Raw genomic sequence first — 27,689 nt, 5'->3', positions numbered from 1 at the left:
CCATGACCTGGAGAAAGAAGTTCTTCAAAGCCGCATCCAACCGAGAGAATTATCTTTTCGGAAATTTTGCTAATAGAATAAATTTTAGGCTAGAACTTCTTGGTTTAAACTTCTTGTGCTTCGTTTGACCTATCTATCTAAAATTATTAACTTATTAGGATTATTATGTAATTCTCTCTATGTTTTAATGAATGATGGTTTTAGTTAATTTGGTGTTTGGATGATGTTGTAATGGATAAAACACACTCGGGATGGTGAAGGATAACAAGGGAAACTTGCACCAGCACCCCATGCACAAAAACAGAGCCATCCGACAAAATTTTCTTCATTACAGCAAGTTCAGCACGGGTCGTGCCCGCCCAACACGACCCCGTGCTGCACCATCTGCAGAAAATGCCCAGTTCAAGTAACTGGACACGGGGCGTGCTCACTGAACACGCCCCCGTGTCCAGGCTTCAGTTTCTTTTTAACAACTTCTGTTACTGGCGATCTGAATACGGGGCCGTGCCCGGACACCACGTGGTCGTGTCCAGACGCCCAGTAACAGAAAATTTTGCTTTTTCACACCTTTTTACATATTCAATCAACCTAAAAACTTATTTTTACGACACATTGAGGACAATGTGTAATTTAAGTGTGGGGGGAATACTAAAACCTTGAATCTTGCAAGTCCTAAATACAAGCCTTACACAAAACTCTATTGGAACTGCTAATCACCCCAAATTATTTTTTCAAAAAAAAATTTCATTTTTTTTACTTGTCTAGGTTTAAATTGGGAAATTCAAGTTCTAAAAAAAAGGTTATATTTTTATAAATTTACAACCGATAGTGTTGTGATAAAAAGAACCAACATAAGAAAATTATGAAACGGCATGACAAGTTTAGTTAAAATTTGATTATATGTACTTGATCACATAAAAAGCCATTCCCACAAAAAGTGAGTTTTGAGCCTTTATTAAGCATACAAATACATATCTTTAAACTAAATGCTCATTTTTTGTTTCTTGTGTGAATAGCCGCTTGGTTCTTACGACTCTAGAACTTGCCACGACGATACATTCCTGGTCCTTACCAACTTAAACCTGAGTAAGTAAATGATGGAGGCATTAGGACTAACCCTTTTTACTTCTACACCATTATTTTTCTTTTCTTTTTTTACCACCTACCTAAAATCCCCCTAGTTAACCCCTTTAAGCCTAAACCTTTTCATTTCTTAACCCAAAACAAAAAACCCTTTTGCCCACCTAAACCTTTTTCATTTTAAACCCTTTATTTTAGTAACAAGGCTCGGTTTTTCTTATGACTTGCTTATGAATATATATATATATATATATATATATATATATATATATATATATATATATATATATATATATATATATATATATATATAATTCGTGATGATGAAGCCAAAAGAAATAAACAAACAAGTTTATCAAAAACAACTTTGTTTGAAAGAAATGCTTCATCAAAATAAAAAAATAAAAAAATAAAAAGTCTTCCAAAAACCGATGCTTTTTACGCTTTTCACCCTTTTTACTAACCACTAACCCAACCACCCACCTTTAGCCCAAGCCTAACCCTTCACCCCAAAAGTCCTCTTGATATTTACAAAGGTGTATAGTTAAAAAGGAAGAGGATTGATTGCTTGGCAAGCTTATGGTAGGAGTAAGTTCCATGCCGCTCTCGAGTGATTCACTAAAAATACATCTTCGGCCGAGTGTTGAGTGATCCCCCGTGAGGTATGTGAACTTGTATATAAATGGAATTTTAAAAAGGCATGTTATGCCCTAATAAGTAATTTATCTTATGTAATGTTTTTAATAAATCATGACGAATAGGATTGTAAATAAATAAAAATAAAACTTAATAAAGAATCTTGGAAATCCCGACACTCTATGACAAGCCCAAAAACCTTCTCTTCTACCCATTCCATTTGGGAGTGTAAAGCCACATTATAAAGAGTTTTGCTTGAGGACAAGCAAAGATTCAAGTGTGAGGGTATTTGATGTGCACAAAATGCAACATATAAATTACATCAATTGTGGCATAAAACTAACCATTTTTAGTACTAATGTTGGAAAAAGTGTGTTTTTGTCTTCCTTTTGTATTTTCAGGATTAAATGAGCTCAAATTAACAAAAGAAGCAAAAAGGCGGCTAAATCTAACATAAATACAAGAAAAGGAACAAACGTGGCATGCCCGACCCCCCGACAGCATCTTCCCAAGCAAAAACAAGAAAACAGAAGGCTAAACACGCCCCCTGCTCAGTAAGCACGGGGGCGTGCCCAATTGTCAGCAGAAAAGACAAAGTTGTAGAAGCTTCTATCGCCCACCACGGGGTCGTGCTCAGCGGACACGGGGCCGTGGTCAACTCTAAGATTCGCAGAATCTAGGGAAATCTTGATAGTACAGATATGCTTCTGCACACGGGGTCGTGCTCAGCGGACACGGGGGCGTGGTCAACTAATGCAGACAAACTGCAATTAATGAAGAAAGAGAAGGAGGATGGACATGGGGCCGTGCCCAATGGACACGGGGCCGTGCCCGAGCTGCTGTTCAGGCTATAAATAGGGGTGCTTGGCTCATTTGCAAACCATCCCTTGGCACACCACCTCTCTCACATTTCACTCACCACCCACCCACCATCACAACACCATCATCCATCATCCATCATAGAGTGTGTGAGTCGTCTCGGGATCCAAGATTGATCGTAAGAGTTCTTGACAATCAAAGGCCATGTTTGCCAAAGTCTCTTACATTACTTGGTGAAGACAAGTGTTTAGTGTAATACTTTTTATTTTTAATCTTTTCGCACTTTTTATTTGGTTATATTAATGACTTTAATTACTAGTTTCTTATGTTGAAGGTGATTCTTCCTTATCGTTTTTCCGTTGTGTCTTTGCATTATTTTACTGTCTATATAAAATAAAAGATTTTCACCATTCATATCTCCACGGTCTATATGGAGATATGTTGGCTACCTGGTCAGGGGTTAAGGGAACGGTTTGGCAAGAGTCTTGCCATTGTTCAGTGTATAGATCCTGCAAAGGACCTGGGTCAAATTTAGTAGAACCTCCTTCAATACCCACCGGTATTGGATGGCGGGGGTCCAAACTCTTTGATCCCCTCATAAGTAAGCTACTATTAAAACTTTAACCCGGCTACTTAGGACTGTATCCCTGCTGACTCAGACTACTTAGCCGAGGGTAACGTCACCTTCAAAAGAGGGGCCTACTACAATAACTAAGATAATCTCTTAAAAAGTGCAAAAGTGCGGAAATAATCAAAGGTTACACTACACACGAGTCGGATCCAAGTGATTCATCTTGTCTATCTGTTTTTCTTTTATTTTATTTTTCAGCATTTTAATTAGTTTTATTTTTATAGTTTAAAAATCTTTTTCTAACTTTTGATTTGATTAGACATTGAGGATAAACCGGTACTAAAATCTTTTGTGTCCTTGGACGACCTCGGTATCTTACTAACACTATACTACGTCCACGATGGGTGCACTTGCCCATATGTGTGTTTAGTGTTAGTAAATATCGTGTTTTATAAATTTAAAACTTGGCTAAAAAGTGTAAAAGGACTTAAAATATACATTAAAAATCTATTACACTACACGCACATCAAATACAATACAGCTTAAAGGGTTGAAAGGTAAAAGGGTTCGGAATCGACCAACTATCGTGAACAGCAAAAAGCATGAGACAGTGACTGGTCACATCACACTTTACGTGTGAACTCCCCCACTCAGCCGTAAAAGTAGCATGTGGGAAGACACATCCTTTTACCCGCAGGTCCGAAACCTTTAACCTACCAAAAAGGGTAATCCCTCCACTGCAGCCATGGATCACTAGTCAAAGGTTACTTTTTATAGCTGGCCCCTTCTCTATAAATGACATCACATTGTCATTCAGCTAGTCATTCCGAAAATCTCACTTCTCTCTAGAACTTGCTCTTTGAATGTTCTATTCGTCACTCACTTTAACACTATCACATTTTGAACAAACATTCTGGGTTGAATAGTCTTCAATCCATAATTCAAAGCAAGCAACAACAAAGTGATCCAACCCTACGTATTGCATACGTGAGGGGGGGACCCCACAACCTGTGTTAAGCAAACCGAAATCCTTGAACCATTTTGCCTAACGAGTCCAGTCACTATCCTTGGTCTTATATTTGTTAGTAGCAACATATCATTGTAGTTAACAATAATACAAGTTGACACATTGAACAAAGATTACATATCACATGAACAGGAGACCAAATGGACCAATGCTATGTTTTCAAGGATTGGGGAATATAAGCAAAGTGCAGTGATAAATCATCAGAACCAAGTGACAGTGGTCCTGTTGTTGTAGCGTTGGCGATCTCTCACCAACTTACACCACCACAAGATGCCATAACTCCTTTATATATTCCATTCTCCTTTTATTTCTTGCATCCATCAATCAATAAATTGCTACCATCATATATATTTATACATACACTACTCACTGTCAGTCTCCCATGGTGTTGTGGTCACATATCCTACTTTCTGGAGGAATTGAATACCGAAAAACTCTGTGCTAGTGCATGATTGGGTAGATCCTTTTCCATCACTACTATCGTTCTCTCCGTTGTAGATAACAAACACAATCAATAGTAAGCAAAGGCAGACTTTCTTGTCGGTTGTCTATCGATAAATATTATATGATGGTAGTCTATCGATAAATAATAAATTTCTATCAATAAATATTAAATTTCTTGTCGGTGAAGGAGCATAATAAAAAATAAAATAAAACAAAATTAAATGTTAAATACAAAATAAAAATACTCAATCTTCATTAACAAGCTAATATTATAATAAATCACATAATCAAATGGTTACTTATCGAACCGGTTGTACCGTTTTTAAGAAACAGACAATATTTATAATAACTTAAAAGCATATAATAAATTAAAATATTCAAAAAAGAAAAAGTAAAACAAATAAAAAAGAAAATGTAAAGCAAATCCTGTTTAATATTTTTTTAAATAAAAATTTCAAAATGCTTTTCTATCCCTCAATTTTTCTTTACAAGCATCCTTTCTGTGCATAATAATTTCCTTCGATAGCCGTTGTTGCTGTACCATCACTAAAGCACCGGCGTCTATAATAGTTATCTCTCTTCCTATCCATCTCTAGTCGTTGTTGGTATCGTCGTTTCGGTCCACATCCGACCTGTTTCGATCATGTCGATTTTAAGGAGTGGTGTCAAAATTTCTTGGTGGTCAATCAGTACTAGATCATGTGTGTATATACACACACTAAAAAAACTTTCATAGGGTGTGGCGACCTTGTCGAGACCATCTAGGTCTGCCCCAGTGGGTTTAGATGAATCATAACAACACTAGTACAAAAAATGAAGTGTTGAAGGAAATTTAAAGGGAAAATCCAGTGCACGACGGATCTAGAGGGTAGGGATGGCAATCGAACATGAACTTTAGAAAAATTTTACCATTGGTCCTTGTGGTTTCTGTCTAATTTCAATGTTAGGTACTAATAGTTTTTGGTTGCAAAATCAGGTATTAATGTTCTAATTTGTTACAATGTTGAGTATTAAGACCAAATCTTGTCACAATGTTGAGTACTAAGGCCAAACCTTGTTAACTGTTTTTATTAATTTTTACTAAAATGACTAAAATACCCTTTAATATCTAGAGAGTCTATTTTTTAATTAATTATATTTGACTAAAATAATTTAAAGTTTTATTTATATTTATTTTTTATATTTTTCTGTCTCATTTATATTTTTTATAAAATTAAATGGATTTGAAGTTTATTATTTACAAACTATGAGTTTATATATAATAAAATGCTAGTAAAATAAACATTCTAACTTAATCTAAATAATATGATATATAAACTCAAAGTTTATAAATAATAAACTTCAAATCCATATAATTTTATAAAAAATATAAATAAAACAGAAAAATATAAAAAATATAAATATAAATATAAATAAAACTTTAAATTATTTTAGTCAAATATAATTAATTAAAAATAGACTCTCTATTTATTAAAGTACATTTTAGTTATTTTATTAATATTTAACAAAAAATGTTAACAAGGTTTAGGCTTAATACTCAATATTGTGACAAGATTTGGCCTTAGTAGTCAACATTATAATAAATTAAAACATTAATACCTAATTTTGCAACAAAAAAACTTGACATGGAAATTTGGCAGAAATCACAAGGACTAATGGTGTAATTTTTTCTGAACTTTATAAGCAAATCTGAAACTCAAAACATTTGAAACCAGTAATGCAATTATATATATTGTTGTTGAACTATGATGAATAGTAACTTTATTTTTATAATAATATATAGCTTTTTATTATTTTTTACTTGCTATATTATAATAGTTTATTATTATATTCACCTTTTAAAACAATATATTTCCTTTACCATTTTTTTAATAATTCTTTTTTTCTTTTTTTCCTTTTTAAAACCTATATTAATTTATCTATTAATTTGATACTTCTTTAATAATTTACGTTTATAATTTTTTTTCTAAAAACTGAAGTACGTAGTTGTGCTTGATTTTTTTCTCTAACATTCCGTCATAAGTTTTGTTAAAAACTATGTTGTACTCAAAATAAAATATTTATTTGGTATCATAAAATGATACGATAATAAACTAAATTGTTCTAATAGTATGACTTTCTAAACAACATGTTTTATTTTTAAATCACGTTTGTTTTACATTATCATTTGCTCGCTTTCGCTGCAACACGTGACATAAAAAAAACTAGTGAGTAATTAGATGTGAGAATCGGTATAACATTAGTTTCAAATTTTTCCTAGGTATGTGATGGTTTTGGGATTATGTGATACATACCCAGTTACCTAAAAAGATTAATTGGTTTACCCAAAGTACCTAAAAACATTAATTGGTTTATCCAAAAAAAAATTAGTTTTCGTTATTATTTTTCATTAACCCTAGTTTAGTAACGGTTCATTATAGTTGTTTCTTTACATAAAAAAGAACTTTTTAGAAATATGTATTTATTAGATTATCTATATTTTTGTTGAAATGAAGTATCAACTTTTATCCTTATTTTCAACTCTCCAAAGCATTTTGTCACTTGCTACTGAAATGAAGTATCAACTTTTATCCTTATTTTCAACTCTCCAATATAGTGTCACTTACTATGATGCCCTTCGTCTCTGATATGTATGTAGTCTATCATATTTTAGTTTAGAGTAAATTACGATTTTGGCCTCTGTGGTTATATTATTTTTACGATATTAGTTTAAAATAGAATTTTTTTTAAACATATGTGCCTTCATGGTCTCTATAACTAACTATTTTGACCCCTGAGTCTAACTTAATCCCTTACCCTGTTTAATTATTTGTCATGATAGGTATTTTGTAATTTCTCCTCCTCTTTAAATCTAATTTCTCCTTCTCTTTTTGTCCCTTTAAAAGACAAAACTTAAATCTAATTTCTATCATTTGCATATCATCATCTTCTAACCCAGATCTTCAAGAACACATCTTCAAACCCACATCTTCAAAAACATGACCACCTTCAACCATCATCATTATCCCCTAACCAAAACCCACATTTCAGTTTCATATCTTCAGGAACAAGAACAAATCAAAAACAAAACCCAAATTCAAGAATATCTTTTCTTCACAAATTAAACTTCCAAATCTTCAACAAATTAATACGAATTCTAGATCTGCAAAATTCCAACAAACAATCAACAAAATTAATATCCTCTTCAAGAACAACAAATTAATATCCTCTTCACAAACAACAAATTAAGTAGGAATTCCAGATCTTCAGGATCAACAAATTACTATCCTCTTCAAAACGAACAATCTTTAACATACAATCGTCAAATTCCAAAATCAACAATCACGAACCCGGACACCTTCAACTTTCATTCTCTCCTCACAACCATCGTTGGCCTCAAGATCTCGCCGGCTAAGAGAGATGAAGAGGGTGTTTTCCGGTAGGTAGTGTTGAGTCGTGTGGTGTACAGTGACGAGTTGAAGGATGTGGGTGACGTGTCAGAACGAAGATTGATATTTGTTGTTGTTTTAGGATTGCGGGATGTGGTGGCGTGGTGGTTGGTTAGAGTATGGTCTGATGGTTGTACGGAGATCGGAGGTTCTAGGTGGTTGTAGAAAGATTGGTGGTTGGTATGGTTAATGGTCTAGTTGCAGGTGGTTTGAGGGTGACGATGTTAGTGATGATTATACAATTTTCAAAATGATGATGTGATTTTGTAAAGAGTAAATTACAAAAATACTCATCATGTGACTTGCATGTGACAAATAATTAACCAAGGTTAGGGGTGGAGTTAGACTCAGGGGCCAAAATAGTTAGTTATAGAGATCATGGGAGCACAAATGTTAAAAAAAATCTATTTTGGGCTAATATATAAAAGCGATATAACCATAGAGGCCAAAATCGTAATTTACTCTTTAGTTTATTGTAGTTGTTAAAACATTAAAAAAACTTGAATGCTAAGAAAAATATGTATTTAGAAATCCCAACATGTATTTTTAACAAGTTATTCGCTATACTAGATAACCCCAGGTATGCCCAATACCAGAAGGGTAATGACCCGACATTGGGTCAAATATGGGAAATAGTATTCAATCAGGTATGGACACTTTTACGACTGCGTATTGGACTAGGATTACCAATTGTTGCCCCAAACCCATGCCATTATCATCCCTACCGAGGAGTGTCGGGCCAAGTTGAACCTGATGTATGTATAATTGTCTTGCTAAAGACGACGACTCAACCCACAGAGTAGCACCTTTGTTGCCAGCTATGGCCGCTCTACAGTTGCAATCATCACGACACAAACTAAAAAATCGACCGACTCGTCGATTTTGTGTCCACATATATAGAAGCACCTCTATTGTTGGCTATGTCAAGGTTTGTACTAAATCTAGACATATATAGCCCATGACCTTTAATGTGACAACTCGAACTTTGAAGGTTAGTGTCGTCTAATCTCGTAACTTTAAATCTTGTATTACTTCTCTTATATTGTGTTTTATTACACGTTACGGTGAATGGTTGCTAGTTGTTACTTGTTAAAGCTACAAGTAGACGATAATCGTTGTTCGCATGCTTGGGCCGCACTTGTTTGTTCACTAATCCGGGCCACACACACACCAAGTATTCTATGCTGATGTTGCACGAGTTCAATTTCTAACCAAAGCCCAATCCGGACTCACTTTATGATTTGAATATACAAATGGGCTTAGTAGAACTCAAAGTGGGCATTGATTTAGGGGCCGGCCATTGACTTGGCTTATAATTACCCATAGGTTACGTTTATTGTTTAGCATTATCATATCCAAAACCCTACTTGTTCCATATTCCCTCAAAATAGTGACGGCAGTAAACCCTTTTCCCCATCGAAGCTTTTCTATTTTCAAGGTACCCTCTCTTGTGCACTTGCATTTATTCGGTATGTGAGTTAATAATTTTAAATGATTGTTGATTGATAGTTTTAAATTGTAAACGGTGGCCATCAAACCATGTGAGTTGATAATTTTAAATAATTGTTGATTGTTTTGAATGTCGGCCATAAGGGTTCTTATTTACATGAGAATGGCAGAACGCATAGCTTTTGGTCCAATCACAACATGTCCATAAGATTCTTATTCGCATGCATAAGGTTTTCCCTTTAATATTGTCGGCCATATATCATATGTATTAGTGACCTTATAATTAGATCATGATAGCAGAGTTGTCAGAAAATGCTTGAAAGCCTTTATGTTGCACATGTCAAGTAAATGTTAATTGGGTGTTATGGGCGGCTAGCCTTGGCTGCCGTGTATGTTCCTAGTATGAATAATCACATATGGTTGTTTTATTAGTGATTCAACTCACAAATAAAGGTGTCAGCCGCATGTGTTTGGGGATGTGGGCGGCATGTGGAAGGTCATTGGGTGTGGGTTGGGTCCAATACTAATATGCCATGGTGGGAGGTAATGATTAATATGGAATTGTGTGGTAACTGCCTTTGCATGAAAACTGATTTGTAACCGAAAGATTCCTTGTAACCGAAAGACTCCTTCCACTCGAAAGATAGTGGATGTTACTTGTTACTCGAAGGATAACTGTTAGCGAAAGATAAACTTGAACCGAAAGATAGATAGGGTCGAAGGATGTCTTAGAGTTCGAAACATAATACGTGGTCCGAATGATAATTAGGAAAACTGTTGGTCGAAAGATCATATATGAGTCGAAGGATAACTGTGATAAATAATATGTCAAAAGATCACTAATATGTCGAAAGATAACAGTTGGAATCGAAGGATGTTAGGGATTATGAACATACTTTGAATGATGGAATGTATGCTTGATTTATTTGGCATGCCATGCTCGGTGATGAATGTTAACATTTGTTTTCGTGTACACTAGCTGAGGATTCAATGTGAAATGATACGTGTTGTGCCGATACGCAAACTGACTGCTATGTGAACATTAATTTGCATGTGTGTAATTTCGAGCATGAACTGATTTGTTATACGTGCATACAATAGGTCGTGATTAATTACTTGTGAGTGCATAGTTTAGCATACCGAGCAAACCAAGGTGAGTTCACACCCCTACTAAGGCATGGGATTCCCGGGTCGTGGGAATGGGTTAAAGGTTTCAATTGAATTATAACGTATAAACGCTTTCTCCTAGACTATCACCTATCATGTCCTCGGATGTCAGGACGGTTCCGTAGGTTGGGTTAACACCTACGTGGTCACATGCAAATTTCTATCCTCGGTACAGAGGGTACGCACGTAAAACCTACGTGTACGCATACTTACTTCTTCCGTAGGTTGGATAACACCTACGTGGTCATATGCCATTTACTATCCTCGTTACAAAGGATACGCACGTAAAACCTACGTGTACGCATACTTACTTCTTCCGTAGGTTGGAAAGTACCTACGTGGTTATATACTACTGTTCTCGGACGAAGAACAGGGATATTACGAATAGTCTAGTGGTCACATAACATGGGAAGCCCCCACTTGTATAACTTACTATCGGCCCTGTAGAGCCACCCGTTACTTACTGTTACGCATTTACTTACTGTGAACTCGCTCAACTAGTTTGTTGACCATTCTGTTACATGCCTTGCAGATCGTTAGGTACTTGGAGTTTGCACTGGAGAAGCGGGTCGTTGTGGACAAGGATCGTGGTTTCTTCATTGAACAATTATGACTATTAAACTATTATTTACTGTTGGATTATTTACTATGCTTCCGCTACATTTTAGAACTATGGTTATGTTTAAACACTTTTCGTATTGAATGGATGGTTTACAATATTTTACTTAATATTAATTGCATGTTCAATATGATTGGTGGCTTGATCCTGGTCAGTCACGCTCCCAAGCGGTGATACTCCGCAGGTGGATTGTGGGGGTGTGACAGATTGGTATCAGAGCCATTGGTTATAGAGAACTTGGTTTTAATATGGAAAAACGTTTTTATTAAAACCAGACTATAACCAGAACAGTGCTCTCAACGATCCACAACGACGCTTCGCTCCACGTGCAAGACTCGACTTTCTAGGTAATAAGGTTTATGTTTATTGCCTACATGCTAGAATTGCATAGAACTTTGCTCGTAGTATGCTTACATTACCTGCTCACAACTTGTTATTGCCTGAGAATACTTATGTGCTTACACTCTTCTGTCATCGCACTATTCGCGAACCTTTCTCACTTATGTTGCCTTTGATGTGAAGATCAATGGCCGCACGAATTAACATGACACAAGCCCAGCTAGAGGCTCTCGTTGCTGCGGCGGTTGCAGCCGCACAAGCAGGTAGTATACCTTGCAGTATAGACACTAGGATCTTTAGATCCTACATTAATTCTTGTACTTAACTTTGCCCTATTCGTACACAATAGGTCAACCCGCTCAGCAACAACCTGGGTGCACTTTCAAGAATTTCATGGACTGTCGTCCTAGCTCGTTCAGTGGCACGGAGGGGGCAGTTGGACTCCTCCACTGGTTTGAAAAACTCGAGTCGGTTTTCGAAATGTGTGAATGCCCTGAGGCTCGCAGGGTGAAGTTCGCCACTGGCACACTTGAGGGGATTGCGCTCACCTGGTGGAATGCGCAAGTACAGATCTTAGGGTTGGCAGCTGCTAACGCCACACCCTGGAATGAATTCAAGGAGCTGATTAAGAGGGAGTATTGTACGAGAGAGGACATCCATAAGTTGGAGGATGAGTTGTACAACTTGAAGATGGTGGGTTCAGAAATCGAAGCTTACACCAAGAGGTCGAATGAGTTGGCTGTGCTGTGTCCAACTATGGTAGACCCTCCATACAAGCGCATTGAGTTGTATCTCAAGGGTTTGGCGCCAGAGATTCAGAGCCACGTGACGTCGGCTAACCTCAACAATATCCAAGAAATTCAGCGCCTCGCTCACCGCATCACAGATCAGGCGGTAGACCAGGGCAAACTACCAAAGCGCATCAGTGCTACCGCTACCGCTACCGCTACTGCTTCTACTACACTTGCTACTCCCAGTGAAAGTAAGAGAAAATGGGATGGGGATTCTAGCAAGGGATCAGCTTCAGTGCAGTCACAGTCTCAGCAGCGAAAGACAGACAGCTACCAGAGTCCAAGTCAGCACTCCTCTAGCAGCCATAAACAGGGAGGGTATCGAGGAAATCTCCCAAAGTGCAACACCTGCAACAAACATCACAGTGGCCAGTGTAATAAGGTTCGTTGTCAAAGATGCCTCAAGATGGGTCATGAGGCCAAAGATTGTAGAGGCGCTCGTCCTGCAAATCAGAATCAGCAACAGGGCAACAAGGGATGTTATAATTGTGGTGCCGAAGGTCACATCAAGAGACACTGCCCTCAGCTAAGCAGGAACCAAAACAACAACAACAACAATCAGGGCAACGGGAACAATAACAACAATAACGGGGGAAACAACAACAACAATGGCAACGAGGCAAGAGGTCGAGTTTTCGTGTTAGGAGGAGGAGACGCAATGAACGCTAATTGAACTCATAACTTATCTTGGATTTTCATTATTATGTTTACGCTACTCAAACAAAGTTTGGTTTGAACATTAATCGTGTTGGGTTTTATGAATTATTTTACTTTTTATATTTTATGTTTGGTATAATGGATGTTTTGATATTATTGAGCGCACCTGCCGTATTTATGGACCTTACGAACAGGGTGTGCAAACCCTACCTGGACAAATTGTCCTTGTCTCCATCGACGACATTCTGATCTACTCCAAGAGCCAGGAGGAACACGAGCAGCACTTACGTCTTATCTTGGAATTTTTCGGAAGGAGCAAATGTACGCCAAGTTTTCTAAATGCGACTTTTGGATTCGTGAAGTCCACTTCTTAGGCCATGTGGTGAACAAGGATGGGATTCATGTCGATCCATCCAAGGTTGATTCGATCAGAAACTGTCCAGCACCGCGTACACCGACGGAAATACGCCAATTCTTGGGTTTGGCGGGTTACTACAGGCGATTCATTAAAGACTTCTCCAAGATCGCGCAACCACTTACAATGTTAACACAGAAAGGTGTCGTTTACAGATGGGGTAATACGCAGGGGACCGCTTTTCAGTACTTAAAGGATAGGCTTTGCAGCGCACCTATTCTCTCATTGCCAGAAGGCACGGATGACTTCGTGGTTTATTGTGACGCATCGATACAGGGGCTTGGTTGTGTATTGATGCAGCGGGATAAGGTTATTGCTTACGCCTCTCGGCAACTCAAGGTTCATGAACGGAATTATACGACGCACGATTTAGAGCTGGGAGCTGTTGTTTTCGCGCTTAAGATATGGCGACACTACCTGTACGGTACCAGGTGCACGATTTACACCGGTCACAGGAGTCTCGAGCATATTCTTAAGCAAAAGGATCTGAATATGCGTCAACGAAGATGGGTTGAACTTCTGAACGACTATGAATGCGCCATCAAGTATCATCCAGGGAAGGCCAATGTTGTGGCTGATGCCCTCAGTCGGAAGGACACTCTACCGAAGCGCGTGCGAGCGCTACAGCTTACCATCCAGTCCAGCCTTCCTACACAGATACGAGCTGCTCAGATTGAAGCACTAAAACCCGAAAACGTCAAGGCTGAAGCCTTACGTGGTTCAAGGCAACAGATGGAACAAAAGGAAGACGGCGCCTACTATGTAACGGGGCGTACTTGGGTCCCACTTTATGGCGGCTTACGCGAGCTTGTGATGGATGAAGCGCACAAGTCCCGCTACTCGGTACATCCAGGGGCAGATAAAATGTATCACGATATCAAAACAACATACTGGTGGCCAAGTATGAAAGCCCACATCGCCACCTATGTTGGCAAGTGTTTGACTTGTGCGAGAGTCAAAGTCGAATATCAGAAACCAGCAGGCCTACTTCAACAGCCCAGGATACCACAGTGGAAATGGGAAGAAATTTCCATGGATTTCGTCACAGGCTTACCTAGATCCCAGCGTGGGAATGACACTATTTGGGTGATCGTTGATCGACTCACAAAGTCTGCTCACTTCTTGGCTATCAAGGAAACGGATAAGTTTTCTACCCTAGCGGACATATACCTGAAAGAAGTTGTTTCGAGACACGGAGTGCCAACTTCCATTATTTCGGATCGGGATGCACGGTTCACTTCAGAGCTATGGCAAACAATGCACAAAGCGTTTGGCTCTCGTTTAGATATGAGCACAGCATATCACCCTCAGACGGATGGGCAGTCTGAGCGCACGATGCAAACTCTTGAAAACATGCTTCGAGCATGTGTTATTGATTTCGGCAACGGATGGGAAAAGCACCTCCCTTTGGTGGAGTTCTCATATAATAACAGTTACCATACCAGCATCCAAGCCGCTCCATTCGAGGCATTGTACGGACGTAAATGCCGGTCACCTCTCTGTTGGGCAGAGGTGGGGGATAGTCAGATTACGGGTCCGGAAATTGTAGTGGACGCCACCGAAAAGATTGCGCAGATACGACAACGCATGGCGGCAGCACGCGACCGTCAGAAAGCCTACGCGAATAAGCGTAAGAGACCATTGGAATTTCAGGTCGGGGACCGGGTTTTATTGAAAGTCTCACCCTGGAAGGGTGTGGTTCGATTTGGTAAACGAGGCAAACCCAATCCACGATATGTTGGACCGTTCGAAATCACTGAAAGAATAGGCCCAGTAGCCTACAGATTGAATCTACCAGCTGAACTCGGTGCAGTTCACAATGTATTTCACGTGTCGAATCTGAAGAAGTGCCTGTCAGATGAGACCCTTATAGTTCCTTTTAAGGAACTCACTATCGACGAGCGGTTGCAGTTCGTCGAGGAACCAGTTGAGATCACGGACCGGGATGTTAAGGTCCTTAGACACAAGAGAATCCCTCTTGTTCGAGTTCGTTGGAACTCCCAGCGTGGCCCAGAGTATACCTGGGAACGTGAGGATCAGATGAAAGAAAAGTACCCCAGTTATTCGAAACCAATGCATCCACTTCTGAGGCTGAAGCTACTACTACTGAATTTCGGGACGAAATTCCAAATCAACGGGGGGATGATGTGACACCCCGGGAAAACCAATGAACGATGATGCAACTTACCTAGCTTCCTCAGTGAGTGCGTACCAAATTTCGGGACGAAATTTCTTTCAAGTTGGGGATAATGTGACAACTCGAACTTTGAAGGTTAGTGTCGTCTAATCTCGTAACTTTAAATCTTGTATTACTTCTCTTATATTGTGTTTTATTACACGTTACGGTGAATGGTTGCTAGTTGTTACTTGTTAAAGCTACAAGTAGACGATAATCGTTGTTCGCATGCTTGGGCCGCACTTGTTTGTTCACTAATCCGGGCCACACACACACCAAGTATTCTATGCTGATGTTGCACGAGTTCAATTTCTAACCAAAGCCCAATCCGGACTCACTTTATGATTTGAATATACAAATGGGCTTAGTAGAACTCAAAGTGGGCATTGATTTAGGGGCCGGCCATTGACTTGGCTTATAATTACCCATAGGTTATGTTTATTGTTTAGCATTATCATATCCAAAACCCTACTTGTTCCATATTCCCTCAAAATAGTGACGGCAGTAAACCCTTTTCCCCATCGAAGCTTTTCTATTTTCAAGGTACCCTCTCTTGTGCACTTGCATTTATTCGGTATGTGAGTTAATAATTTTAAATGATTGTTGATTGATAGTTTTAAATTGTAAACGGTGGCCATCAAACCATGTGAGTTGATAATTTTAAATAATTGTTGATTGTTTTGAATGTCGGCCATAAGGGTTCTTATTTACATGAGAATGGCAGAACGCATAGCTTTTGGTCCAATCACAACATGTCCATAAGATTCTTATTCGCATGCATAAGGTTTTCCCTTTAATATTGTCGGCCATATATCATATGTATTAGTGACCTTATAATTAGATCATGATAGCAGAGTTGTCAGAAAATGCTTGAAAGCCTTTATGTTGCACATGTCAAGTAAATGTTAATTGGGTGTTATGGGCGGCTAGCCTTGGCTGCCGTGTATGTTCCTAGTATGAATAATCACATATGGTTGTTTTATTAGTGATTCAACTCACAAATAAAGGTGTCAGCCGCATGTGTTTGGGGATGTGGGCGGCATGTGGAAGGTCATTGGGTGTGGGTTGGGTCCAATACTAATATGCCATGGTGGGAGGTAATGATTAATATGGAATTGTGTGGTAACTGCCTTTGCATGAAAACTGATTTGTAACCGAAAGATTCCTTGTAACCGAAAGACTCCTTCCACTCGAAAGATAGTGGATGTTACTTGTTACTCGAAGGATAACTGTTAGCGAAAGATAAACTTGAACCGAAAGATAGATAGGGTCGAAGGATGTCTTAGAGTTCGAAACATAATACGTGGTCCGAATGATAATTAGGAAAACTGTTGGTCGAAAGATCATATATGAGTCGAAGGATAACTGTGATAAATAATATGTCAAAAGATCACTAATATGTCGAAAGATAACAGTTGGAATCGAAGGATGTTAGGGATTATGAACATACTTTGAATGATGGAATGTATGCTTGATTTATTTGGCATGCCATGCTCGGTGATGAATGTTAACATTTGTTTTCGTGTACACTAGCTGAGGATTCAATGTGAAATGATACGTGTTGTGCCGATACGCAAACTGACTGCTATGTGAACATTAATTTGCATGTGTGTAATTTCGAGCATGAACTGATTTGTTATACGTGCATACAATAGGTCGTGATTAATTACTTGTGAGTGCATAGTTTAGCATACCGAGCAAACCAAGGTGAGTTCACACCCCTACTAAGGCATGGGATTCCCGGGTCGTGGGAATGGGTTAAAGGTTTCAATTGAATTATAACGTATAAACGCTTTCTCCTAGACTATCACCTATCATGTCCTCGGATGTCAGGACGGTTCCGTAGGTTGGGTTAACACCTACGTGGTCACATGCAAATTTCTATCCTCGGTACAGAGGGTACGCACGTAAAACCTACGTGTACGCATACTTACTTCTTCCGTAGGTTGGATAACACCTACGTGGTCATATGCCATTTACTATCCTCGTTACAAAGGATACGCACGTAAAACCTACGTGTACGCATACTTACTTCTTCCGTAGGTTGGAAAGTACCTACGTGGTTATATACTACTGTTCTCGGACGAAGAACAGGGATATTACGAATAGTCTAGTGGTCACATAACATGGGAAGCCCCCACTTGTATAACTTACTATCGGCCCTGTAGAGCCACCCGTTACTTACTGTTACGCATTTACTTACTGTGAACTCGCTCAACTAGTTTGTTGACCATTCTGTTACATGCCTTGCAGATCGTTAGGTACTTGGAGTTTGCACTGGAGAAGCGGGTCGTTGTGGACAAGGATCGTGGTTTCTTCATTGAACAATTATGACTATTAAACTATTATTTACTGTTGGATTATTTACTATGCTTCCGCTACATTTTAGAACTATGGTTATGTTTAAACACTTTTCGTATTGAATGGATGGTTTACAATATTTTACTTAATATTAATTGCATGTTCAATATGATTGGTGGCTTGATCCTGGTCAGTCACGCTCCCAAGCGGTGATACTCCGCAGGTGGATTGTGGGGGTGTGACATTTAAGTCAAGTTACAACAACCTTACTGTTACTCTATGGTTTGTCCGTTTGCTAACTAAATTTTACTAGATAATTTCAACTCCCGATTTGGGTTTAGTTAATATTATTAAGGACGAGATTATTGCCACTCTAGTGTCTGATCTTCAGATCAAAAGTGAAGAAAAAAAACCTAACATAAGGCCATGTGTAGTCATAAAGCCCCTTTGTGGGCGTTAGGCGACACATCTCGTGTCACATCACACAGGGGCTTTATGGGTGGTTATATCACTAGAGCCCGCAGTCATAAAGCCCCTGCTCAATATTACCTAATTATTGATTGTAATTAGTTAATTAATTAAAAAAACACTTTAACTTTTTTTTATTGGTCCATTTTTGAAAATCATCCCCCAAAGCGCCGCTATGAAGATAACCGCTGCATCCATTCTTTTGCCCCATAGCGCCGCCCATCGTGGTATGACGGGCACTATGGGGCGCTATGACCCAAAAAACACCTCTCTTCGTGCCCGTGTAAATTAAGTTGAAGAAATATCAGAGCATTGTTTGATTAAAAAAGGGATGTGGGGACAACCGTGAATTGGCTTGATATTAACGATGAATCATGAAAAAGGTATATCCTGATCTCTGCAATTCCTAGCGGTATCGGTTCTCCTCCTCTTTTCTAGAATCTTATTGCCTGGTTGATAGCACCATTTGCAGCCTTGCTGGCTGAAACTCCTATCCAATTAATTTTTATAACGGCAAATTTGGATTGATGACGAATCACTGGAGTATCATCATGTTATCAGTGGAACCACCCGATCATATTCATCTCCACTAGCCAATAATTTCTATACACTAATTCAGGGGGAAACCCAATAAATATGGAAATAACCCATTAGAATTGAACCCAGAACCTTATGGTCCCTAAGCCTTATCCCACTTGAAAATACCACTACACTATAATGCAGTAGACTCCTATGCAATCAGTACCCGAGAATTTTTTTCAGAGCAACCACATGACCAAATGTCTAATATTGAGCACCCTAAAATAATTATGGCTTAATTAAAGGTTAAACTATATAGACAAAAAAAAGAAAGACTTTGCATGTGTTTTTATTAATTCTATGAAAACCAATTAATATCAACCTTTTGTTATATATATTTTTTTAATAGGCAACGAATAAAAGCCCGGTTATCTAGGGTAACCTAATGGTAAAAGGCGACTCCATACGTACACAATCGCCATCGCCGGCCCTGAGGGTGGGCGGAGAGGACCACCGGCCAGGTCCCGATATTTCGAGGGGCACGTTTTTTTCTGAAAAAAACCCGATATGTATATGTAAAATATTTTTTAATAGGGTACACTCATACAAACACCAATATAGGCCCCCTAACAAAACTATTCTTATGGTTTAGATTAGTTATTAACCCCTTTGGCATTAGATTTAGACCTTTAGTGAGCCCAATACCCAATTTCGTTAAGGCCTACGGGCACATTTTTTCGAGCTCGAACAGGGTACACGAATTCTCAGGGCCTACCATGACAATCGCAACACTGGGTAGCCCAAGTCCATCATTTTCAGTGCTGGGTGAACCAAACACCTGAAGGCCCACTACAGTAAAACCCGGTTGGGATTGGATTCAAACTTGAGACCTATGACCTTTAACCCTGAATCTTCACTTCCCTCCCATGCTAGTTGAGCTACTAAGCCATGTCGAAAGGTCGGTCAAAAACAAGTTTAAAAATCGGTCCTAGGTACCTTTACTAGCAAGGGTAAGTAGGGTCATCTCCACAGGAAATACGTGGTTAGTGCTTGAATGTAAAAAAAAGTAAATTAACTAAATACTAAAAGAAATTATTGTTCTGATTGATTATGATTAAGAAAGTTATCAGATTTTAAAGAAAAATAACCCCCCTCAGGATTTCCGGTAGACCTGGAAAACGGGTCGGATCGGGTCATGGGTCAAAACGGGTTCGGGTCAAAACGGGTTCGGGTTAAAACGGGTCAATTAAAAAAAAGGTTTTTTTGGTTCGGGTCGAAACGGGTTTGGGTTGGAACGGGTTCGCGTCGGAACGGGTTCGGGTCAGAACGGATTTCGGGTCAGGTCGGGTTGGCTATAAAAATACAATTGTATTCGTAATGTTAAATGACGACAGTTTACAAAATTTAAAAACAAAAGAAATAAAAATACAATTCTATTAATATGCAAATGCAGTTTAGATGGGTTATGCAAGATGGCTGCTTACAAATCATTGCTTACAAATCATTGCTTCTAGTTTTTGACATGGTCAATAAGAAAGAATATGATTGGTCAACAAGAATATCCATGTTTGTGTAGTTCTTTTGTAGTGTGTACGAACCTTCTATTTCTACAAGAAGCAAATTATGGTTTTGAATTAATTCTGAAGTTTAAACTTGTGAAAATGCCAACAATGTGTACACAAAAACGATAAGTTTTTACTGTAACAAGTAAAACTATAATTACATGAGGGTATATCATGAATTCGTGACTTAAATAACAATGAGTTAAACAAAGGTAATTATTTTATTGAATGATTCGGAACACTAATCTCAAAATCTGAATATCTGATGAACTCTGAATCTGAATAGCTAACGAGCTTGTGTAACAATGATCACTACACTTGAATCTTGCGTTTATTCTTGATAGAGATTCTTGGTCGAAACGGTACGGGTCGGTTCGCATCGAAACGGTACTAGTCGAAACGGTACGGGTCGAAACGGTACAAGTCGAAAAGGTACGGGTCGAAATGGTTCGATTCGAAATGGTACTGGTCGAAACGTTTCGCGTCGAAACGTTTCGCGTCGAAACGGTTCGGTTCGCGTCAAAAACGGTACGCGTCGAAACGGTTCGCGTCGAAACGGTACGCGTCGAAACGGTACGCGTCGAAACGATACGAGTCGAAACGGTACGAAACTCATTCCGACCCGAAACTCGTCTCGTGCAGAAACTCGAGTCGGCCCAAAACCCGTTGCGATCCGAAACCCGTCCCATGCAGAAACCCGTGTCGGCCCGAAACCCGACCCGAACCCATTCCAATCCAAAACCTGCGTCGTGCCAAAACCCGTCTCAGCCCGATGCTCAATTTGAACTGAACCTATTCCGATCTGAAACTTGCCCCGTTTCTTTAAGACACTAACCCACATCGACCCATTTCTTTAATGTTGTCAACCCGCTTTGACCCGAAAATAACAAGATGGAATTTCAAGTAACCCATTGTGACCCATTTAGTTAAAATATCTTACCCAAACCAACCCATATAATTTTAAAAGCAACCCAAATTGACCCATTTGGAAGGCTTTGGGTCAAGATTGCCCCCTCTAATTTCCGGTTCAATGATTCACCCAAATCTTTTTAATTATATAGATACCAAAAGGTCTTGTTAATAGTTTAATTTGAATGATAATAAGGACAAGTTTTTAATGATAACTCATGCAATTCAATTACCAAATCATAAGTGCCAAGAACTCTCCTAATAAATGGTAAAAGATAAATAATTGCAACATACACAATTTTTTAAACAAAATAAACCACAAGTATCTTCCAAATAATGAAAAACAATCCAAAAACTAAATGAAACAAGGTTTGAGTTTCACATACACGAACCATCCACCCGGAGGTGGTCACACAAGATTCTAGCCGCTCATCATCATGATTTGATCTCCTAGGGTTGTCTTGGATCTTGATTACATGAAAGATTGATGAAAATTGAGGTTGGGAACTTGGAAATTCGTCTGGTTGAAGGTATTTGCGTTTAGAGTTAAAGATATCTTTAAATAGGGTGAAAACCTGAATTTTCGTGTGTCTATCTGTTGCCCGGCGCAAGGTTGTCCTGGGAGCTAGGAATCATCTGTATTGCGCCAGTCTGGCACAAGGTTGCACCAGATCAGCACCACCTTGCGCCAGTTATTGGTTTTGTTCCCGTTTTCGCGTTTTCAACCCTTGTGTTGCGTGTAAGCTTCCAATCTTTTATACTGCTTCCCGAAAACCTCCCGTTAAGCTCCAAAAGCCATCAATTAAGCTTCGGGTACCTGCAAATCAAATAAAACTCAAAGTAACCATGTTATGTGATAGTAAACACTTAAAACCAAATACTTACACTTGTTAAAACACAGTTATTTACCCTTATATCACATCCCCACACTTCACCTTTTCTTTCCCCAAGCAAAGTGTAACATCCGCCAAAAATGGATCCTAGAAACCCGACTCGTTTGTAAACTAGATTCGAAGCGTAATAAATAAAAGTGTGAATTTCTCTTATCTTTTATTATTTTGAATATCGTCGTTATTAACACAATTAACGATATTATAATCGAGATTAAAGGTACTGACACTTTAAATAATATCCCTTAGTTTGTTAATTACATAAAATGCAACAAGTAAGTACGTTAAGTATAACCACTACATCACAACCAAACGACATTGAACACCAAACGATATTAGGCGCCAAACGACAACACCCGATTCCAAATGATATTGACTTCTAAATGACATTGTCACACCCCGACCGCGTAAAACAACAAATCGCGGCGGAATCGTCGGGGAGTGTTGTAACATAATCATTGTTTCATAACACATGGAAATTGAAGTTTTGTTTTATTGAATTAAAAGATGTTACAATGTCTTAAAAACAAATTACATAACATGATTAACTAGTCTTGCATCTTTTATTGTTACTAAGGCCCAAGTCCACCTAAGTGTATCTTGATCAATCCTATGCATCATTTCCTGAAACACATGTGAAAATAGGTACGTCAGCATAAAAATGCCTGTGAGATACATAGGTTTTATTTATTTAGGATTCATGACTTATAAGTTTAAAGAAAAATGTTTAAGAAAATTTAGTCATGATCCTTGTAAAATATTTTCTTTTATAAGTCATTTGAAAAGCGATGATAAAATAGATGATATGTAAAGAATAATGTAAGGTTAAGTGAATAACCAAGTAAAATGAGTTTGTATAAAATAAGTTGTTTTGTAAAACAAATGTTTAGTGAAAATATGTTATTTGTGTAAAATGCAATATGTCAAATATTGAAATGGTTTAAATAACACTACGATATGTAATACTATAAAAGCACTTATATATAGGAAGTACCAGCGGCGTATCCACCATGCCTTTATCTTATTACACACGCCTCGTTATTTAAATCACTTACCAAAACAAACCACCAATGTAAAAAATGTTCATGTATAGCAAATGTAATGCTCAAGCAAATGTTGTAATGTTATTGTGTAAACAAATGTAATGTAGAGTGAATAAAAGCATTTATTGATTAAAAGCATTTACTCAACCCTATAAGAAAGAAATGTACAAAACAATGCATTTGATAAATTATAATCAAAAGTTATGTTTTGTAAAATAATGCATGCTTTACTCATACAAACATCTATGCGGTAATGTAAAACATCTACATCCAAGCCTTGCGACTGTAGAGTAAACCCTAGAACAAAGTCAAAGGTCTAACTAGAAATGTATTCGGATTCGGTCATTCCTTCCACCCAAACAAACCTAGGATTTCAGGAATGGGAGTTTTCAAGTCCTATGGTACCACTACCTACTACCGAGCGGCATGATCGGTGTTAATGAATGTATTAGTTTCGTTAAACAAACCAAATGTTATACCAAATGTAAGCATGTTTTATGAAAATAATGTACCTAGTATGCTAAGTGAACATACCAAGTAGAAATGTAAAACATTGTGTCCATATGTTACTGGAACATATGCAACAGAAATGCAATATAAAACAATGTACTAAGTATGCAACAAGTGAACATACATAACATAAAATGTAATGTAAAACAATGTACTCAGTATGCATTAAATGGACATACATAGCATAAAACATAATGAAATCATGTACTTGTTGGACTCTGTATGCCCAAGACACATATTAAATTGATGTGGCTAGTACGTTATGATCCAAGTCGGGTCATACCCAATAACAAGCTAGACAAACACTTACAATATTTATTTATGATATGATCAAACAAATAAATATTAACACTTAGAATATTTAGAAATTGGTTTTCTAAATAATTGCACTTGACAAACTAATAAATTATATGGATAAATTATTTTAAGAGAATATTTTATTTTGTTATTTAATGGGTTAAATAACATAATAAAAGTTGTATAAGTGTTATAACATATGATGTTATATTTTATAAAAGTTATAAAATATAAATAAGACTTAAAATTATTTAAAAGAAAAAGAATTGATTTTTTTTTAATAAGGTGGGACGCCCCCCCCCTTTCCCAAGACAAAAATGACCAATCACATTGCATGCAAATTAGAGGCTCTTGAGCTCTTGATTGGGCAAGAATGTTGGTCCAATGAGAATGCATGCATTTTGCATGGCTAGTTGCCCCTTGATTGGGTCTTGTGGGTGGCTTGTTCTCTCACTTCCTTTATGAGATTTTGTATGACAAAATAACAACAAGGAACTTGTGAAGACTTAATTTTCTCTCTAGAAAATCGGCCAACATGTGTTGGTTCAAGGGTTTTCAAGTTTGTAATTTTCAAGTGCAAGAACATACACAAACACTCTCTAATTTTCGGCCATGGTGGTTGTTCTAGAGGGTTTCTCATGTGAGTTCACAAGTGTAAAATCCTAGCAACATAAGATGTTTGTTGGAGGCTTGGGGTATGCAAGCTTGAGGTCTTCTCCATTGAAGATTTCCATTCAAGAACATCATCTTCTTCATATCTTTTGCTATATGGAAGGTAGTATTCTTATAACACCCCATGGTTGTGTTTTGATAGCATGTATGTTCGTATATGGATCCGGGGATTGGGTTTTGCATATAAAATGAGTTTTATATATTGAATAGTAACATGTTTTAAATCCTTTTTCCGCTGCGTTTTTAATTTTATTCGGATAAAATTACTTTGATAAACATGTGAAAAACCCAACAATGGTATCAGAGCCGCTTATATGAGTGCATGCTTCATCAGATTTAAAATTTTCGGGTTTTCGGGTTTGGAGAAACCCTATGGCCGAAATTTTATCCATGGTTTTCCTTTGTTTTTTCAAGATTTATTTCCTACATGCATAAAGGAATCTTGAAAAAATTATGTCATGTGGATGATTTGTTTTGTTTGGACAAAAACCCACATTTTTCGGTTTTTTCATTCTTGACCGAAAATGTAGGTTGTAAAAGGAAACCATTTTTGCTCTTGAATTTATATATATGTGGATACATATTTTGGTGTTCATAACCTAGCCATGACCTTGTGTGAATATGTTGAATGTTTGTGTTTGTGATTTGTATTTAATTATTTCAAAGGGTTGTAATAATTATTATTTTTTGTTCTTCCATTTATAAAAATATGTAATTTATTTATTTTCATTTGGTATGTAAAATAAATAGATTAGGTGCATTTTATTTTACTAGAAAAAATGTATTAGGATACCTTTTGTAAAAGAAGATGCACACAAAATGCGTTTTTGGTTTTGGCTAATTTCGGGCCTAAAGGACTTCATAGTTCTTAACGGGATTTTAGCCCGATAACCAAAACACATTTTTGAAGTCCAAAGGAGTTTGGAGCTAAATATAAAAGACATTTGGAAGCCCAAAGAAAGTAAAGAAATCACAACACAAGAAGAAGACTTGAAGCATTTGGATGCAGGATCAAGTGGGAGTTCAACGACACATTTTTTGTGTCTATATTCACCCTTTAGGAAGGACCTTTTGACACACTTGTTTCGGCTAACAAGTGTGGTCAAAATAGTTGGCTATGGTTATGCACCTATTGATATATGTGTTGTGCTTGTGTGGTTGTTTATTTATGTTGTTTGGATGATATGTTGATATGCATGCTTAACAAACTAATAATCAACAACAAGCTTGAAATTGGTTCTTAAAAAATCATTAAAATTGGTTAATAAAAGGTTATTAAAAATTAATAATTATATAATAAAATGGGTTTTATTAAAAAGAACCTTGAAAATTTGTTTTCACAAAATTACCAAGTATTTGAATGCATGCAAATGTATGGTACATAAAGTTTTCTAAACTAGAATTTTGAAAACTCAAAATCCCTTTTATAAAACAAGTCAAACACCATCCTTTTATACAACACTCGAATTACTTGGGAACTCTTTATGGGATAAAGGTCACCTAACCACATTTGAGGGAACTTGTATGTTTGAGGTGGGTTTACCATGTTTGTGGGATAAAGGTCACCTAACCACTTATGTGTATAAACTCACACGTGTGTGTAAGTTGGACGACTTGATTTGGAAACCATGAAGTTAGGGTCACTGAAGCATGGGGAACAAAGGTGTTGATGGGATTAAACATGCCAACTAAACATAAAGATGTTTAACCGATCCCATATGGCTAGAAGTTGCAAAGGGTTGCAATCGTCAAACGTTGACTACCTTGTTAATTTAAATAATGGGATAAAGGTCACCTAACCAATATTTAAATGTAACGTTGGATTCTAGATTTTAATTATTAATTGTCTATGAGACATAAAAGGGTATTAATAATTAAAATATAATAATATCGAAAATACTAAAATTTGAACCTTGTTAAATTTTGTAGATGACCGCTAACAATATTACCCAAACCGTCCGTAACCTATCACTGAAAACGATCCTAATCCCGATGAACATCTTATGGAAGATAAGGATGCCTATAACGATTGGATTAAGTATATCGAGGATACTATGCAAGCCTCTCGCCTCATGATAGGAATTATGATTCCCGAGATTCAAAAGGATTTTGAACATCATGAGCATACGACATGATTAACCAATTGTAGGAAATGTTCCTATGGATAGAACTCTTCGAAATGGTTCGAGCGCTTCATGCATGTCGAATAGAGGAAACCCAATCGATATCATCTTATATCTTTAAGATGAAAAGCCACATTGATCGCCTCGAAAGGCTCAATATGGGTAAAAGGGCTTTATCCATTCTAACGATCAATAAGGATGGCAACAAGGAAAGGGCATCACCCCGACACCAAAGCAAATGTTGCAAATGGTAACGGGAAATTCAAAGGGAAAAAGAAAAGAAAGTCTAAAGCGAAACCACCGAAACCAAAATATAAGAAGGCAAAGGTTGCCACGAACGATCCATACTTTGAGTATGGAGAGATAGGACATTTAAATAGGAATTGTCCAACCTATCTCATGGAGTTGAAAACAAGAGGGATGCTAGGCAAACCTCAGGTACAATCTTTATGATACATATTAACAATAATGTTATTTCTTCTAACACATGGGTATTAGATACCGGATGTGGAACTCATGTTTGCAATTTGTTGCAAGAGTTCAAGGGAAATAAGCATTAAAAGAAGGGAGACATTAGTCTCTTCATGGGCAATGGAACGAAAGTTCAAGTTGAAGCCCTAGGAGACTATGTTTTGAAACTTCCAAATGGTTTGGAAATTGTTTTAAAAATGTTTTGAATGCTCCTAGTTTGACTAGGAACATTATTTAAGTTTCCTTTTGAGACAATATGTTTCAATTTAAAGTTTGTAAACAATAACATTTATATCGATGAATGAC

Source organism: Helianthus annuus, chromosome 7 (genome assembly GCF_002127325.2).
Source record: "Helianthus annuus cultivar XRQ/B chromosome 7, HanXRQr2.0-SUNRISE, whole genome shotgun sequence".
Lineage (NCBI taxonomy): Eukaryota > Viridiplantae > Streptophyta > Magnoliopsida > Asterales > Asteraceae > Helianthus > Helianthus annuus.
This window is presented reverse-complemented; position numbering follows the sequence as displayed.